This window comes from Cnephaeus nilssonii (genome assembly GCF_951640355.1).
Source record: "Cnephaeus nilssonii genome assembly, chromosome: 13".
Taxonomy (NCBI): Eukaryota; Metazoa; Chordata; class Mammalia; order Chiroptera; family Vespertilionidae; genus Cnephaeus; species Cnephaeus nilssonii.
Genome location: NC_137084.1, coordinates 29,613,219 through 29,627,206, shown reverse-complemented (window position 1 = coordinate 29,627,206; position 13,988 = coordinate 29,613,219). Strand labels below are relative to the sequence as shown.

General features: G+C 41.3%; 1 pseudogene across 1 annotated transcript; it reads right to left on the bottom strand.

Annotated features, from left to right (window-relative positions):
* Window positions 1–12,803: 12,803 nt before the first annotated feature.
* LOC307109392 (mas-related G-protein coupled receptor member X2-like) lies at window positions 12,804–13,703 on the bottom strand (annotated as a pseudogene). Its single transcript has one exon. The product of its transcript is annotated as a mas-related G-protein coupled receptor member X2-like (transcript).
* Between the last annotated feature and the right edge of the window lie 285 nt (window positions 13,704–13,988).

Below are 13,988 nucleotides of genomic sequence, written 5' to 3'. Positions count from 1 at the left end.
GCCGATGCTCTATCCACTGAGCCAAACCGGTTTCGGCAATTATTACATTTTTATTTTTAATCAGTATTATTACTACTAATATTTACCTTTTTTTAAAAGTGTACTTTTATTTTCTCTTTATTTTATTTCAGGATTAGTGTTCTACAGTCTATTTTCATCTTTCCTTTAGCATAATTTTACTCTATCTCAACTTTACCTTTATGCCATCACTCTCTTCCTCACCTTTCCCCTTTTGTTGTCCTATTCCTCTTACCCTATTCCTGCTTTAGATTTTCCACATTCCTTCTTTTTACCTCCTGTTTAAATTCCACTCTACTTATATATCTAATTTCCAATCCCCTGCACTAAGTCCATACACACCTCTCTCTTCTCTTTCTTCAATATCCAAAATTGTTTTCTCTCTGTCCTTTGTTGTTGTTTGCTTGATTGTTGAGTATATTGGTTTTTTTAATCCTTGTTTGTGAGATTGCTTTTCTTTTTCTTTTTTGTTGTTGTTTTGTTTTTGTTTGATTTTTGATTCTGTTTTCACTCACCTCACTTGATATTAGTTGTTGTTTGTAGTTTGCATTCATCTCTAGGTATTTGTTGCTGCATTTTTTGGGATTAGTGGTTGTTCTATTGGAGTTTTCTCTCCATATAAATAGTTTCCCCCCCTCTTCTTTTTTATTCTCTTTCTTTTCTCTCTTACTTTGCTTTCCTTTTACCAATTTCATTTTTTCACTCCTTTCTCTCTCTCACTTTTTTTCTTCTCTTCTTCTTTCTTTCTTATCCCCTAATTTTTTACCTCTGGTGGTCACCTTTATTAGGGGTTATTAGTATCGTGAATACATTTGTGTTCAGTGCCTTGTGTGTTGTGCCTTGTTGTCTTGTATTTTGTGCCTTTAAATCAACACAGGAGAGAGAGAACTACATAACTAGACACCTGGAGAAGAGAGATCATGGGGAGGCAAAGAAACAGCCCGCAAATGAAAGAAAAGCAGGCATCACCAGAAAAGGAAGTAAACGAAATGGAGGCAAGCAACCTGTCAGAGAAAGAATTCAGAGAAATGGTCATAAGGTGGATGAAAAAATGGAAGTCAAATTCAACAATATGTGTAAGAACCAAGAGGAAATGAAGAAGTACCAAGAAGAAATGAAAAATGACATTGCTGCTCTAAAGAACTCAATAGAAAGCATCAATAGTAGACTAGAAGAAACAGAGGACTGCATCAGTGAGCTATAAGACAAGGTAGGAAAAAATACCCAAGCAGAGCAGCTTCTAGAAAAAAAAAAAAAAAAAGCAGGAGGAGAGCCTAAGGGAACTTTGGGACAACACAAAATGAAACAACATCCACATAATAGGGCTGCCAGACAGAGAGGAAACTGAGCAAGGAATAGAAAACCTGTTTGAAGAAATAATGACAGAAAACTTCCCTGTCATTATACAGGGAAGAAAAAACTCACACAAATCCAAGAAGCTCACAGAGTCCCAAACAAAATGAACCCCAAAAGACCAATGCCAAGGCACATTATAGTTAAATTAGCAAACACCAATGACAAAGTAAGAATCTTAAAAGTGGCTGGAGAGAGACAGAAAGTTACCTACAAAGGACCCCCATCAGACTAGCGACTGATTTCTCAACAGAAACACATCAGGCAAGAAAGGAATGGAATGAAATATACAAAGTCATGCAAAGGAAGGGTCTGAATCCAAGAATACTGTACCCAGCAAGGCTATCAATAAAAATTGAGGTTGAAGTCAGGAGCTTCAGAGACAAAAAAGGACTAAGGGAGTTTATTAAAACCAAACCAGCAAAGCAAGAAATGCTAAAGGATCTGCTTAAAAGGAGGAAATAGGAAGTAAAGAAGGAACACAGGGGTAAAGAATAAAAATGGTGGCATCAAGTACCTATCAATAATAACTATAAATGTAAATGGATTAAATGCCCCAATCAAAAGACATGGGGTAAGTGAGTGGATAAGAAAACATGACCCATATATCTGCTGTCTATAGGAAATCTACCTCAGAAAAAAAGACGCATACTGACTGATGGTGAAGGGATGGAAAAAGGGTTTTTCAGGTGAATGGAAAAGAACAAAAAGGTTTGGTAGCAATACTTATATCTAACAAATTAGATCTCAAAATGAAGGACACAATAAGAGATAAGGAAGGCCCTCTCATAATACTAAAGGGAGCAATCCAACAAGAAGAAATAATTTTGGTAAACATATACGCACCCAATACAGGAGCACCCAAATACATAAAAAATCTTCTGGAGGATATCAATGGAGAGATTGCCAGCAATATAATCATTGTATGGGACCTTAATACCCCACTATCACCATTGGACAAATCCTCTAAACAAAAAATCAGCAAAGAAACAACAATCCTAAATGACTCACTAGACCAGATGGAATTAATTGACATTTTCAAAACATTTCATTTCAAAGCCACAGAATATACATTCTTCTCAAGTGCACATGGGTCATTTTCAAAGATAGACCATATATTGGGTCACAGGCAAAGTCTCTTCGAATTCAAGAAGATAGAAATCATATCAAGCATTTTCTCAAATCACAATGGCATAAAACTGAAAATCAACTACAATAAAAACAATCCAAAAATAATACAAACACATGGAGACTAAATTGAATGCTATTAAATAATGACTTGGTTACCAGAGAGATCAAAGAAGAAATAAAAAACATCATGGCAACAAACGACAATGAAAACACAACAATCCAAAATCTATGGGACATAGTGAAAGCAGTCTTGAAAGGGAAGTTCAGAGCTCTAGAAGCCTACTGCAAAAAACAAGAAACAATGGTAATAAGCTACCTAACCCCACAACTCAAAGAGTTAGAAAGGGAGCAACAAGAAATGCCCAGTGTAAGCAGAAGGAATGAAATAATAAAGATCAGAGTGGAGATAAACAACATAGAGACAAAAAAACAAAAACAAAAAACAACACACAAAAATACAAAAGATCAACAAAACCAAGAGTTGGTTCTTTGAAAGGATAAACAAGATTGATGAATCTTTAGCCAGGCTCACCAAGAAGCAAAGAGAGAGGACCCAAATAAGCAAAATCAGAAATGAAAGAGGAGGAATAACAACAGACCACAGAGAAATACAAAGGATTGTTAAAAATACTTTGAACAACTCTCTTCCAACAAACTGGACATCCTGGAGGAAATGGACATATTCCTAGAAAAATACAGCCTTCCAACACTCAATCAGGAATAATCTAAAAATCTCAATTGGCCAATAACTATTGAAGAAATTGAAGCAGTCATCAAAAAGATTCAAGCAAACAAAAGACCATGGCCAGATGGCTTCACATGGGAATTTTACCAAACATTCAAGGAAGAACTAAAACCTATACTCCTCAAACTATTCCAAAAAATTCAAGAGGAAGGAACACTTCCAAGCTCATTTTATGAAGCCAGCATCACCCTAATACCAAAACCAGATAAAGACAACACAATGAAAGAATATTACTGGACAATATCCCTCATAAATATAGATGCCAAAATCCTTAACAAAATTCTACCAAATCAGATCCAGCAGTACATCAGAAAGATCATACACCATGAACAAGTAGGATCATCCCAGGGATGCAAGGATGGTACAATATTTGCAAATCAATAAACGTGATACATCACATAAACAAATTGAGAGATAAAAAACACATAGTCATACCAATTGATGCAGAGAAAACATTTAACAAAATCCAACACCATTTTTGATAAAAACTCTCAGCAAGGTGGGAATAGAAAGATCATACCTCAACATAATAAAAGCCATATATGACAAACCCACAGCCAACATCATACTCAATGGGTAAAAACTAAAACCATTTCCCCTAAGAATAGAACAAGACAGGGATGCCCACTCTCACCACTCCTGTTTGACATAGTACTGGAAGTATTAGCCATTGCAATTAGGCAAGAAGAAGAAATAAAAGGCATTCAAATTGGAAAAGAAGAAGTAAAACTAACCCTATTCGCAGATGACATGATATTGTACATAAAAAACTCAAAAGACTCCATAAAAAAACTATTTGACTTAATAAGTGAATTCGGCAATGTAGCAGAATATAAAATTAACACCAAGAAATCTATGGCATTTCTATACACCAATAGTGAACTTACAGAAAGAGAGACTAAAAAGCAATCCCATTTACCATCGCACCAAAAAAATTAAGATACTTAAGCATAAACTTAACTAAGGAGGTAAAAGACCTATACGTGGAAAACTATGGGACACTGAAAAAAGAGATAGATGGAAGAACATACCATGTTCATGGATTGGTAGAATCAACATGATTAAAATGTCCATACTACCCAAAGCAATCTATAGATTCAATGCACTCCCCATTAAAATACCAACAGCATATTTCAGAGACATAGAAAGAACTCTCCAAAAATTCATCTGGAATAAAAGAAAAACCCCGAATAGCCACAGCAATCCTGAGAAAGAAGAACAAAGTAGGTGGGATCTCAATACCAGACCTCAAGCTGTATTACGAAGCCACTGTTCTCAAAACAGCCTGGTACTGGCACAAGAACAGACATATAGACCAATGGAATAGAATAGAGAATCCACATATCGACCCAAACCACTATGCTCAATTAATGTTTGACAAAGGAGGCATGAACATAAAATGGATTCAAGACAGTCTCTTCAATAAATGGTGTTGGGAAAATTGGACAGATACATAAAAAAAATGAAACTATACCACCAAGTTACACCATACACAAAAAGAAACTCAAAATGGATAAAGGACTTAAACATAAGACATGAAACCACTAAAATAATAGAAGAATCCACAGGCAGCGAAATCTCAGACATATGCTGAAGCAATTTCTTTACCGATACTGCTCCTAGGGCAAGGGAAACTAAAGAGAAAATAAACAAGTGGGACTACATCAAAATAAAAAGCTTTTGCACAGCAAAAGAAACCATCAACAAAACAACAAGAAAGCCCACTGTATGGGAGAACATATTTGCAAATGTTATCACTGTTAAAGGTTTAATTTCCAACATTTACAGGGAACTAATATAACTCAATGAAAGGAAGATAAATGATCCAATAAAAAAATTGTCAACGGACCTAAATAGATACTTTTCAAAAGAAGACAGAAGGAAGGCCAAGAGACATATGAAAACATGCTCAATGTCACTAATTATCTGAGAGATGCAAATCAAAACGACAATGCGGTACCATCTCACATCTGTCAGAATGGCAATCATCAACAAATCAACAAATGGCAAGTTCTGGCGAGGATGCGGAGAAAAAGGAATCCTCATGCACTGCTGGTGGGAATTCAGACTGGTGCAGCCACTGTGGAGAACAGTATGAAGTTTTCTGAAAAAACTAAAAATGGAACTCCCATTTGACCCAGTAATCCCACTCCTAGGAATATATCCCAAGAAACTAGAAACACCAATCAGAAAGGATATATGCACCCCTATGTTCATAGCAGCACAATTCACCATAGCTAAGATTTGGAAACAGCCTAAATGCCCATCAGCACATAAATGGATTAGAAAACTATGGTACATCTACACAATGGAATACTGCGCTGCTATAAAAAAGAAGGAAGTCTAAACATTTGCAGCAGCATGGATGGAACTGGAGAGCATTATGCCAAGTGAAATAAGCCAGGCAATGAAAGAAAAATACCACATGATGTCACTCATTTATGGAAAATAAAGAACATTATAACCTGATAAACAAAAGGATAGATACAGAGGCAGTAAAGCATCAAACAGACAGTCAAATTACAGCGGGAAGGCTGGGGAGTGTTGGAGAGTGGGGGAAAGAGATCAACCGAAGGACTTGTATGCATGCATATAAGCACAACCAATGGACACAAGACACTGTCAGGGGTGTGGGGGGGAAGTGGGATGAGGGCATGCGAGTGGGAGTAGGGGAGGCTGGGGAAAGGTCAATGGGGGGAAAAAGGAGATATATGTACTACTATGTGCAATACTTTAAACAATAAAATAAAATTAAACTAAAAAAAAAGATGTAATAACAAGTTGATCTAATCACAGTGAGAGAGAAAAAGTCCTAGGAAAAAGAACTAAGCACAGGCTATAAGAAAAATGCATTCTCTTCATTTGATGTCAAATTTCATTTTCAGCTTCTATATCTACTGCTGCATCCTAGGAGGACACATCTCTTTGCCTCCCCACTGGGCTCCCTTTCCCTCTGGCTCCTGGTTTCTTTCAGGAAAGGTGACACTGACAGCAGATTGGAGGGAAGGAGGATGATTGAGGTTTTAGCTCCCTGCTTCTCTGCTGTCCGGCTGTGAGTTTGCCATGGTGGTGTTACTCTACCTAAGGAGAGAGCCCTGTCTGAGGCCTTTTTTTCGGTCATAGTGACGACCACTGTACAGCCACAGCCCTCCCTGTGTTCTGGCAACTTATCTTTCCCTTAACACTTCAGGATGCCCAATGGCAATAGCTCCCTATTTGACTAATATTTAGGTGCCTCATCCTGCTCACCCTTCCTGTACAGTGTTTTTATTCAATTCTTTTCAATTGCTCTATTTGTTTGTGCCTTGTGTTTTTGGCTGGGACAGGAAAGATACACACATATAACAAACAAACTCATAGAACAGCAAGGTAATGTGTGAAACCTGAGGTTATTAACAACAATTCACGTTTGAAAACAATGTCTGTGAAGCAGAAAGGACCTGGGTTTCTCATAGCCTAAGCTACCAGCACCCAAAGCTTCCCTGAGGGAGCTTCATTGTCTTTGGACTCTCCCTCATGGGTGCCCATGGCTCCTTGCATGCTCCACCCCAAGATACACTCGTGACCATGTGGACTAAGAGGGAGAAAACAAAACTGTTTTTGAGAGAGGATAGTTCTGAGGAACTCTTACCTGAGCACCATCTTCTGGTTGAAGGTGGTGAGTAGAAACAGAGAAGCTTTCCAGGGAGTGCTGAACACCAAAAAATGCTTTCCTTCCCCTAGATTGGAGATGTCTGCAGGAGCAGAAGTGGAACCTGATGACCAAGAGAGGCTTATCAAAATGCTGGGCAACCCCTGTGACTTCCTGCCTATGGGGCATTGGCAAATGAGATTCTGGAGATATGAGACAAGGGCCTCATGAGATGCTCCTCATTCGCCCTGAGTCCAATGACTTAACTCTTCCTCTCTCCATCTTACCCCCTCTGGTCTTCCTCCTGTGAGTAATGTCTGAACTGGAGCCTGTCACTGCCCACTGTAGCTGTGTGCAGGAAGCCTACCCAACAGGCAAAGTGAGCTTCCATAGCTAAAGAATAGTTTGCTTGGCATTCAGGGCTTTGCATGGCCTTGTTCATCTGATCTGTTTCCATTTACTCCCAGGAGTAATATATGCACTTTAGTTTATTTTAGAGGACACAAGAGTATCCTATATAAAGAGGTATATGCAAATTGACCATCACTCCAACACACATGATGGCTGCCCCATATGGTCAAAGATGGCTGCCCCCATATGGACACAGGATGGCTGTCATAAGATGGCCAGCAGTAGAGGGCAGTTGTGGGCAATCAGGCCAGCAGGGGAGGGCAGTTAGGGGGATCCCAGGCCTGCAGGGAGGGCAGTTGTGGGGGATCAGGCCTGCAGGGGAGGACAGTTGTGGGGAACCAGGCCTGCATGGGAGGGCAGTTAGGGGAAACCAGGCCTTCAGGGGAGGGCAGTTGATGGGGACCAGGCCTGCAGGGGAGGGCTGTTGGAGTGGGACCAGGCCTGCATGGGAGGGAAGTTGGGGGGGACCAGGCCTATAGGGGAGCATAGTTGGGGGGACCAGGCTGGCAGGGGAGGGCCGTTGTGGGTGATCAGGCTGGCAAGGGAGGGCAGTTAGGGGTGACCGGGCCAGCAGGGGAGGGCAGTTGGGAGCAATCGGGCTGGCAGGGTAGGGTAGTTGGGGGGAACATGGCCTGCAGGGGAGGGCAGTTGGGGGGGGGACTGGGCCTGTAGGGGAGGGCAGTTAGGGGCAAACAGGCTGGCAGGGGAGCAGTTAGACATCAATCAGGCAGGCAGGGGAGTGGTTAGGGGGTGATCAGGCTGGCAGGCAGAAGCAGTTAGGGGCAATCAGGAAGGCAGGCAGGTGAGCAGTTGGGAGCCAGCAGTCCTGGATTGTGAGAGGGACGTCCGACTGCCCGTTTAGGCCCGATCCTGGTGGGCAGTCGGACATCCCTCGAGGGGTCCCAGAATGAAGCGGGTGCTGGCTGGGCTGAGGGACACCAAACCCTCCCGTGCATGAATTTCGTGCACTGGGCCTCTAGTTTATTTATAAAATAAAAAAAGTTCTGTCATTTCGACGTATGTACATATGTATGTGCTTTATGTTTTTTATTATTTATTTACCACAAGTAAAGGACAGGAATTGTTATCTTTCTTTTAAAATTTTATTACTCTTTCACTTCATTACTGCATGTACATGCTCCATGTGAGTGACATAGGTACTTTTGTAGGTGGGTTCTGATTTACAGTGAAAATCGCGTTATGTCACGCAGTAGGAACTAATCTTCAAAGTAATCTGAGGACCTACTGTATTTTTAATTCTCACCTGAGGATATTTTTTCATTGATTTTTATATACAGTGGAAAGGAGGGGGAGAAAAAGAGAGAGAGAGAAACATCGATGTCCACAGGCACCCTAACCCGGTACATAACCTGCAGTCAAGGTATATACCCTTGACCAGAATCAAACCCGGGACTCTTCAGCCTGTGGGCCAACACTCCATCTACTGTTCCAAACCAGCATGGTTTTGTTTTGTTTTAGTCTCTATGTCATTTACTTCCAGCCTGACTTGCAACAGAAGTTACCTCCAGTCCACATCTCTGGTAAAGTCAAAGCCTACCTTCTTATTTGAAAACTGATACCTGAGCACAAATGGCATATGATTCAGTCTGAGGCAACCTCATACTCCCACTATTTGCTTAGATTGCCTAGAATGGGCTTGTGACCCAAGTTTCTCAGGGAGTCATCATGAAAATCTAGGTTCCTAAACTCCAGGTCCTGTGCTCCAAATCTAGCACACACAGGTTCTGCATTTCTGCATATTAGAGGGTCTCTTGTTGCTAAAGTGGGCTGGGTCAAGATAGGGCTTCCTCTGCTGGACCAATGGGTTTGGGAATAGGCAATGGGGCAAGGCTTGTGACCTAAGCACCTGCAGGCACTCTCCTTGAAAAATGTCTTCATGAATTGTGTATTGGTGGATGTCAGAGTGTAGACTGGGGGCTGTTAGTAGATTTGGTGTAGTGACTCTAGCTATTTCATAAATGGTAAAGCTTTTGCTGAGGATGTTGTACATCAGGAGGAGCCATCTGAATCTATACTGCTATGCATCTGCTGGGCTGGCTATTGGTCTCTTCATGATGGAGGCAAGACAACTTAGAAGTTTTAGATGACTTCTCCTCTGCCCCCTAAACATCCCTATGATGGCATGTACCATATTGTATGACAGTCTGCGCTGCACTAGACTGCTTCCTTCTACAGCCGGAGTTGATGCTGTCTTTGAATCTCTAGGGCCTGGCACAGGGGCTGGAGCATAGCAAATGCTCAGTTATTACTTATAGAAATAACAGGAGAGTGACTGAATGAATTTGCTATAAATTGAATGCTTGATATATTTAAGACTACATGTGGATAGTTTCACTGTATGTAAAGATCTGTTAAAGGGCAGTTATGAAGAAGGTTATATTTGTAATACACATATTATACTATTACCTTGAATTCATTCACCACAAATGAAAGAGAGGGAAGGAATTTCCTTGGAGTGTGGGTTAGCATATAGAATTGTACTCTGTCTTGCTTGCAGAAAGCACATCCATCAAGCCTTGCCTATGATTTGTTGTTTATATGTAGTAAGTGGAGATCATAAAATCATGTGTATTTCATCCTGCATGAGGATATTTCTCAATACTGTTAAATGTTTTCTATCTAGAATAGTTGTGAGATTTATGCCCATTTCAATAACAATATTTCTGAGACTTCTCTTAATTGAACACTCATTTACTTTTAATTAGAACTATAATTTTCCCTTCATAATCATTTTTTATTGATTTATATTGTATTTTGACAAATGAGGTAAGTACATGGATAAGCCCAATAGCATAAGCAGTATTGGAAACAGACCCAATTGCTTCTTGTGAAGCAGATAACTCAGGGCTCTGAGGTCCATGTGCATTAGGGAATCAGTGAGTAACCTTGAGGGCTCAGCATTTATTGGATGTAAATCAGTACCTTTTCTAGATGGAATGGAAAGGGTTGGTTACACATTCTACTGAGAAAATATTTTTGAAAGAGTTTTTCCTCTACATAGAATACAGTGCTTGGTCACAAATGTTTTAATGATGCTTGTTGAAGTAATGCATAAATAAATAGTTGTGGATGACAGCTCCCATAAAGTGCCATGAGGGACTTTCACATCCTTCTTCTATTCCTGAGAGAAATTCCTGGATGTCCTGCAAGATCCACCCAAGATGAAGTCACAGGAAAAGCCATTACTGGCTTTGCAAAGGAGGCAGCTCATGAGCAGACTCTTTCTTCCCTTCAATCTTCTCCCTGGAGGCAGCGATGAGACCACAATGAAACGTAAGTGCCTTCCTCGTATTGACCAATTCCAGAGAACACTTTCTGTTACCTTGAGTGTGAGATGCCTGCAGGAACTTCAGTGAGACCTGTGACAGAGCTAGTCTTTCCTTCTTCCTTTTTTTAAAGCCAATCTTTTCAAGAAAACATCATGATTATCATGCAGGAGCTGCTTGAGAAAAATGGTTGCTTAGCGTCTCCTACATTGCAGGCCAAGACCATCACTGGGTTTCAAAAGCATGCTAACTGTTCCTCAAGACCTCACAGCATGTTGGAAGAGGGACACATACAAACCAGACATCCTGGGAAAATGTTGTAAGTGTTCCATAGAGGAAGGTTGGGGCCATGTGTGTTCATTGTGGCTGCAATGGCTGGGCTTGAGCATCTAGAAGTCCTACGTTTTTGTTTTTTTTTGCAGCCAACATGAAGAGGAATGCCACTGACATAAAAATAACCAGTTGCTCAGGTGAAACCCAACGATCTTTGGTTCAAAATAGTGAGATGAAATTTTCCTACAGGGTTTCTCAAAGCTGTACATTTGAAAGGATCATAAGACTCACAGGGCTGAATCTCATAAGCACCCTCAGTGTAAGTTGGTGGCATCACATCAAAGCACTCAGCCTGGTGCACAGACTACATGCACTATCTTCCTACCTTCTTCCACCACCCTGTCAACCAGCTGAGGAACGCTTACCTACAGCCATGCCTAGTACAGCATCTGGAAATGAAGGGGGTGCATGTAGGACACAGAATCAGTAAAGTGATGAAGTGGAAAGAGCGTTGGATCAAGCATCGGACAACCTAGCTCTGATGGATATAGTTGGTTCAAAAAATTGAAAACGGTAGTTAGTATCATTTTCACAGCTACCTGTAGTGTCTCCAGAGGACTCAGCATTCATTTGTGAATTCCTCTCTCTGAGTGTAAATATATGGGGCAGCCTCACTGTCTGTGAAAACCGACAGCCCTGTCTGTTGTCACCTTGTCATAGTGGACCCTCCACGTCTGCCTGAGTTCTCTGAGGAAGGAGTAACCAGTGTCAGAGAATAGTCCAGAATTCTGTAAGGAACCTAAGTTTCTCCCAATACAATGACATGCCCAGGGCAGGATCAGATGTTTTCAACTCATGGGGATTGGCCTTGAAACTGACTATAATCCACAGACAGAAAAATCTGTACAAAATCTTGAGGCTTTCAGAGTATTCCAAAACTTCTATCTGCATGCTACTAAAAATTTGTTTTCCAAGATAATTTCTATTTTAAAATTGACTCTGAATTTACAATGGCCACATTGGAATTGGTGGGACACTGGTGGAGGTGAGAGCTATAACCGTTCATCATTTCTCAAAGGCCATGGTTTTCTTTACTATGAACCAAAGCCAACTTGCCACCTCGCTGTAGACAAATGCCACTGGAGGGCTTTCACAAGCCCAGTTTCCTGGACTGTGCTTATGCAGGTAGAGACTCTCTCTAAGGATATTTTCCCTAAACCCAGAAAACCCAATGACATTAGAAGTATGCCAACTCATTTATTCAAGATTTTTACATATAGAATGCCCCCAATCACAGCACTAAACATGTATCTGTAGGGCATATAGTAGAAAGAAAAATAAAGAAATCTTCTTTTTCTACCCAATCAGGTAGAAATAGTTTATGGATTTGGAAATGGGTTCTTTTCTTTTCTTATTAAATATCGCCTCCAAGCCAATAAAATATTAGAGGCTTTATGTATATTAACAGCTGATGTTTATGAAATATTTAGTAATATGTGGTACCTGGCTGAGTCCTTTTCATCCATTTTCTTATTTATTCCCCACTATGATCCTATGAGCAGATGATTTCAACTACATTTTGCAGATGAATTAACTGAGGCTTGGAGAGGTGAGCTGTAAAATCAGGACTTCAGACTTGGATTTGCCTGATTTGGACAGGGATTTTTTGTGTTGCAATGAAGATTTTAAGGAAAAAGCATTCAATAATGAAATCCAGATCACATGAGAAATTTATTGGTAATGTCAAGGACGATGGAGAGGAATAACTTTCAGACTAATGCTTTCTCTTAGAAAAACTAGAGCAGCCAGATTAAAAACAACCTATTTGAAGAGACTGGGGAATCACTGAAGCATTCTGGGGCCGAGGCTGAGAGAAGACTAGATGCTTTCCAAGCCTGACAGGGCAGCAGTGACTCTCAAAGTTACTTCTGACTGATCAGGACAGAGGCTCTCATCACTGCCCCAGACTGCTTCCCGACATGTCCAGGGTTTCCCCAGGAAGGCTTTCTCCAGGTTCATCCACCTCAGGAGTGTCCTGCAGAGCCGGCTGGAGAAGCAGCCTCAGGGTGTGTCGCCGCTTCCACCATCGCTGCCTGAAGGAGCCAACAAAGAAGTAAATGATGGGGTTGGCTCAGCTGTTGACACAGGACATGGGTACTACAAACTGGCAAAGATGAAGAAGGCATAAAAATATTTCTCATGCCAGAATAAGAGGAACCAGTGAATGCCGAAGGGCAGGCCACAGAGGAGGAAGACCAGCACCATGAGCACAACGGTCACACAGAACCTGGTTGGAGGCACCTGGTGGGAGCCACACAGCAGTCTGGTTATCAGGACCAGGCTGGACCCAGAGAGAAGCACAAATAACAAAATCAGCCACGTCACAGTGATAAAATAAAATACCTGACACACGGAAGGGCTTAAAAAATTCAACAGAATGATAGAGACATTTTTATCTAGCATGCTCAGCAGTAGGGACAGGGACCACAGCAGGCCACATGTGATAGCTGACAGGTGTCTGGGGCGGCGGCAGCATTACCAGATAGGCCACAGGACAGACATACAGCGCTCTGTACTGATAGCGCTGAGAAAGCTCAGGCCTGAGATGTAGGCAAAGAGGGACACAGAGATGACAAATCTGAAGATTTCACTGGGGACAAAAATCAAAGTAGAAAATTGAACATAGGGGATGTATAATCTGGCAGCAGAGAAAGAGGAAGTCGGCTCCCGCCAGGTTGAGGATGTAGACGGAGAAGGTGTTCCTGGGCATGCGGAAGCCCAGGAGCCAGAGCACCACCGCGTTCCCTGCCAGCCCCACCAGGGCCACGATGACTGTCAGTACTTCCAAGATCATGTTCTCTGTATCAGTTTCATGGAAGGCCTGATCACTTCAATTCCTTGGTGTGAGGTTGGTCTCCCAGGCTGTGGCTGTCCTATTTGTGCTCAGAAACCCAGCAGTTGTGGGCCTGGAAACAAAGCAAGACTTGAACTCAGGACTGAATGTAATGTCTCTGCATTTAGAGGAGAAAGAAGCCCATTTGCAAAGGAGAGAGGTGGCCATGGGATTTAATAGAGGTAGTTGAGACAGATATATGGAAAGTGGGTTTATTAAGTGATTTTCCGATGGTATGTGTAATGT